Genomic DNA, 6,000 nt, shown 5'->3' on the forward strand with positions numbered 1-6,000 from the left:
CTCCTCCTGCAGTCGTGTCTCCAGCTGCGGCTGGGAACGACGTGCAGGAGAGCCGCTGTCGCCGTGACTGCGCTAGACGGGTAGCAGCAGGGCCAGATTTAGGTTTGATGAGGCCCTAAGCTACTGAAGGCGATATGTCCACCTGTCCTTTGTCAACAACAAATTGTCGCTGTTTTTTTGTGTTGAATACTGTATATGCTATATGGTAATTTATGGACCTAATAGGTATCTAAAGTCATTTGCACATGCAGAATGTAGGCACCCTATATATAGAAATGAGCAAACCAGTGATATTTTAGGGAGCAGGCTAGCAGGCGGGGCCCATTATCATCATAGGAGCCTACACAACACAAAACACTGTTGCTGTATGTAGGTTTTAGTTTATTTGTTTTTTATCTTACATTTTGGAAATGTACAGGTTTTTTTCCCCCTTTAATTTTTTGGGGGCCTCCAAGAGAGTGGGGCCCTAAGCTATAGCTTGTTTAGCTTTTACGTAAATCCAGCACTGGGTAGCAGCAGCACTTGGACTTAGGGATGAGGCAGTTTTCCTGCATTTCCAATTATTCCTGGAACTCAGGATTCACCCAGGAAAACTGAAGCGGCTCCGCCTGCTTAGTAAAGGCCCCGCTGTTCTCTGAAGTGTCAGCAGCAGTTTCGACAAAATGCCAGGATCTTTCTGCAGTGGAGGGCGCAGCAACTCCCTCGCCGATCGTGGCAGCCGCTGCCCCCCGTTGAATTCGGAGAAAGCAGAGAAAGGTGGGTTTGAGTCCTTTGCCGTTTACACTAAGGGGTGTTGGAAATGTTTGGGCTTAACCTACCTACAGGGCAGCTTCTCCAGCATTCGCTTCTCTCACCAGCTTTAAATTGCAAACGATCATGAGTTTGTATTAGACTCCCCCCCCCCCACCCAGCGTGCATGGAAAGAAGAGAATGGGGAATCATGCTTTTCGCAACCTGTGAATGCAGCAAAATAATAGTTTCATCTGCTTTGAGGCATCTTCAAGGTGCTTTGCTGTTGGAGCAGATATGCACTCTAGACCAGGGTTGGGGAACCTGTAGACCACCACGTGTGGGTGCTTCCATCAACCCCAGCCAGAATGGCCAGTAGTAGTGAGGGATGATAGGAGTTGTACATCCAGCATCCCTGCTCTAGGACTAGCTCCAGGGAAAGGGTTGGTGTAACTGAAAATGCTTGGTTACAGGGCTCAGAGGCAGACTTTGGTGATCTTTGGTATGATGCCCTGTGCGAGGCCAAAATTTGGCACCTTCTAATGGATCTTCTCAGTTTTGCACCCCCTTGGCATGGCGCCCTGTGCAGGGGAACTGACTTTACACTGCCTTAAATCCGGTGTGGCTGGGCTGTGTTGGTCACAGATATGTCATAGGTAGTATTTTGACCCAAGGCATCCAGGTAATCTTAAAATGAGAGCAAAAGAAGACCACAAGGGTCAGTCCCTTTCTAAATAAAATATATAGCGGCTGGTTTGCAGACCCGACCTGGCCAAACCCTTTGAGGCTATGGAGACCCACACTGTGGTTTCAGATGGGCAGTACATTAAGGTCTTGGCCTACCTTCTGCTTTTAGCAATCCTACCTCACTTGCAGCCATCTGTTTAGGTCATCAGGACTCTCCACTGCAACCACCCCCTCCACAGAATTAGGAACCTGGAGGTGATGATTATTCACTCACTTGCCATAGCTCTGTAGCAGCATCTTGGAACCTTTGTTCTGTCATTATATGGTTTGGAAAACGACTTGTGCCATTCAGCACAGGGCTTAACTTCCTGTAGAGATGAGGATCATCTTAAGATGAGCCTTAGCGGAGATTTAAAAACCAATCAAACACAGTGGTATACCCTTTTTTGCGGCTCACTAGAATATCAGCTGGCCTCGCATAGAAAGGCGGCCATTTTTGGGTCAGCCTCGTCAATTTCCCAGCTGTGAGTTGAAGGCAGGGGGTGGTTTGCTGATTGTCATATTTATAGTATTTTATTTCTGGGCAGTAAAAACAAAAGGGTTATTGCCCCTGTGGGATACTGATGAGTTTTCCTGGTAGCTAGTTTCTGCTGTCAGATGTTAAAAGACAGAAGAACTCAGGAGCAGTCCCAAAGCTGCCTCGTACAGAAGCAGACATTCTCTCCTCGCAGTAAGGCAGTTTCCTTCCTGTCTTGTCAGAAAGTCCTGCTAGTTCTGAAGAGCAAAGCATTTGGTCTTTGTGCCTCCAGTTGATCTGATCCTATGTAGTTACAGTGTGCTTGCCCCTCTCCACTTTCCAGCAGTTTGAAGACAGAAGCTCCTTACCCTTCAGACAGAATCAGATAGGGTGCAAAGTGTTGTGGATATCCTCCATGGGAAGGAGATGATTGGAAGTTGTGCAGTTTCCAGCACTAGGACATACACAGAGATAAAGTAGGATCATAGAATTGTAAAGTTGGAAGGGAAGGCCACCAATCCAACCCCCTGCAATTCAGGAATCTTTAGTCCAACATGGGACTCAAACCCACAGCTCTGAGATTAAGAGTCTCATGCTCTACCTACTGAGCTATTCCAGCTGCTAAGTTTAGGCCTGGTGTATGGCTTTCCTACCTGAAAGGATCGATTGAACTGAACTAAAACTTTTAAGTGCCTTTCATGATTCTGCAGTCCTTCCTCTCCAGTGCAGGGCACCCAAGTGGCTGCAGAAATGTTGGGTGAACCAGAGCACACCCTTGTTCATGCAGAAGTTAAGTCCCACAGGACGTAAGTTCAATGGGACTTACTGTACTCACATGTCAGTTTATATAGGATTGAAGAAGGTAAGGCTTGAAAAGGATTGGTCCATTTCTATGGAGGAGCAAACTACACCAGGCTTCTTCATATTATTTATTCATTAAATTTGTATACCGCCTGAAGATCACATTTTTACAACATAAAAATACAAAAGGAAAAATACAGAATAAAACAAAACAAACCAATAACTGCCATTCTACAGACACATTTAAAAGGCCATAGAATGTTAATCAGCCAAACGGCTGGTTGAAGGGAAATGTTTTCGCCTGGTGCCTAAGGATATGCCTTCTTGTACTTTCTCATACTGTGCCTTAAGAAACCCTCACCATTCACATTGTCCTTTTTATTTTCCCAGGTATTTTTTGTTTGTTTTTTAATCCTGCTGACGTTTTTGTGCTGCCTTGGTGGTTTTTAGCTTGCCTTTCCTGTATTTACATTGCAGTTGTTTGAGTGCAACCATCCCTGGGAATATATTTGAAAGATGGTATGAAAACACCTAAGAGGCAGCAGTACCCTTAAAGCCAGGGGGTGGGAACTTCAGGTGTGGGAGTCAAATGTGGCCCACTAGGCCTCTTGGGACCCTCTGGAGGGAGCCCTTTCCTACCCCAGCCACACCCTCTTTGTCCAGGATTTGGAATCTTGATTTGGAATTCCTGACAGCTATTTGTCAGGAATGCTTTGATGGTGTTTCCTGCTTGGCAGGGGGTTGGACTGGATGGCCCTTGTGGTCTCTTCCAACTCTATGATTCTATGAAAATTTTCGCCTGGCTGGACTGCATCATTGATCTCAAGTAGTGAGTCTTGTTAGAGTAGTGACTGTAGAGGATAGAGAGGGGTGTGAGAGTACAACTGGACACTAGCTTACTGTACAAAAGTGAATTTTATATTTACTGTTCTGTCCACTTTTCCCTTTGGCCCTGCGCACCTCTGGCATGTGGCCCCCAGGTTGCCCAGATAGGAATGCAGTATTTGGGCTAAAAAATAGTTCTTGCCACTAGCTAAGGTTACGGAGCACACTGGGCTTTCCAAGTATTTTGCTATTCTTATACATAAACCCTGCCCAACTTTATTGTGTATACCATGTTCCAACAAACTTCCTGGATATATGCTTTCCCCAGGGAGATTCATCTGGCACCTTCCATATAGAGTTGTACCTTGGTTTTCAAACAGAATGCGTTCCGGAAGTCTGTTCGACTTCCGAAGCATTCGGAAACTAAGATGTGGCTTCTGGTTGGCTGCAGGAGCGTCCTGCAGCCAATCGGAAGCTGCGGCGGACGTTCAGCTTCTGAGGCAAAGTTCGCAAACCAGAACACCTACTTCCGGGTTTGTGGCATTTGAGTTCCAAGTTGTTTGTGAACTAAGCTGTTCGAAATCCAAGGTACGACTGTCTATCTTTAGGTGCCAGTCAAAAATTTGGAGGCTGAGTGCACGCTTCTGAATTTGCCACAATCATGGCCACAAGTTTCTAAGAGAACTGTTGCTGCGTCCCCATTTCTATTCTTAAGAGGGCCTCATTCATTCACTGGGATACCTCTAATGACTTAAAATAGTAGTCTACTGCTAATTAGTGTAGCAGTTGTATAATACATTGCTTTTTTAAAAGTTCTTTAATCTTAAGCAGAATTGCAATGCATATTTATTTGTTAAGAGCTGGAATTAAAAAAGGCTCCCCTGTATCCACCACTCCTCCTAAGCCTGGCTTGTGGCTTTTTTATTCACTAGCCTTCAATCCAACAACTTGACATCTGGAATAGCTATGCTATGTCCAATGAATCCATCTCTCCTTCACTCTTTTTCCAGGATTCATCATTGTACACTGAAAGTGATGGGGGACGATACCACACAGAATACAGTTGTATTACATTTCCATGTCATCTCACTCAAGCATATATGACTGCTTCCCACTCTCTCTGCAGGCCTCTGGCAGGAGGCTAACCCTTCTTTGTGCACATTCTTTTGACCACAAACTAAGCCAGATTTTCAGAAGACATTTTTTATTTTATTTTTGACTATATGCCATTATAAACTACAATTCCTTTGCTGCTCAGTAAGAGACTTAAAACATAATTAATTATACCCCAAGGCAAGAAACAAACGAGTAACTCGTTCTGCAGACCACTCTCTTCTTTCAGAAGTTGTCTATTGGGCAGAATCCAACACTGCATGGACTTCTGCTTGCACAGTGGGATCTCATCTTCCTCTCCTTCCTCCTGCCTCCCCCTAAATCTGATCAGGAGGAACAAATTTGGAGGGTGCATGGGGGCTGTAGAGGGGACAGGGAAGTCAAATCCTGCTCCATAGAGGAAGACTGTTCTGTTTGTGCATTGACAACTGTTGGCGTCAGTGGCGTGGAGTGCCTTCCATTAGCTTCGGCTGGTGGCCCAGCTGTGCCCTTATCTGGACAGGGACAGCCTAACCACTGTTGTCTATGCTCCGTTAACTTCCAGTTTAGATGACTGCAATGTATTATACATAGGGCTGAAGATGGTTCAGAAACTTCTGTTAGTGCAAAATTCAGCAGCTAGGTTGCTCACCAAGGCAAGACGGTTTGAGCTTATTACACCGATCCTGGTCCAACTGCAATGGCTACTAATTAGTTTCTGGGCCCAATTCAGAGTACTAGTTTTTATAAAGCCGTAATAGACTCAGGACTGTAATACCTCAGGGACCGCCTCTTTCCATATGAACCTACCCAGATCCTGAGATCATCCTCTGAGGCCCTTCTTCATGTGCCTCCTCCATGGGAGGTCTGGAGGGTGGCAACAATGCATTTTCTGCAGTGGCTCCCTTTTTGTGGAATGCTCTGTCCAGGGAAGTTCAGCTGGCACCTTTAGGTACTAGGCAAAAATGTTTCTCTTTAACCAGGCCTTTGGCTGTTTTAAATCCAATGCCCCTTTAAAGTATGTTGTGGAAAGGTCTCCAATAAAAGGAAAACACTAAGGTGGCAAATAGATAACCAACCTATTGAGCAGGTGACTTGCTTCAAGTATCTTGGCGTAGTCTTTCAATCTTCCAGAAAAAACACGGCGCATATTAAATATGCATCCTTGATAGCTCAAAGGAGTGCGGCCGCGATTGTAAGATATCATCGAACAACCGGGGGAAATTATATCCCGGCAGCCCTTAAGCTTTTTGCGGCCAAACCACTAGCCCAATTACTATATGGCGCACCCTTCTTGATAAATTCCAGATTGGATGCATACGAGAAAGTTCAGTCGGGTTTTCTAAGAT

Source organism: Lacerta agilis, chromosome 5, assembly GCF_009819535.1.
Source record: "Lacerta agilis isolate rLacAgi1 chromosome 5, rLacAgi1.pri, whole genome shotgun sequence".
Classification (NCBI taxonomy): Eukaryota; Metazoa; Chordata; class Lepidosauria; order Squamata; family Lacertidae; genus Lacerta; species Lacerta agilis.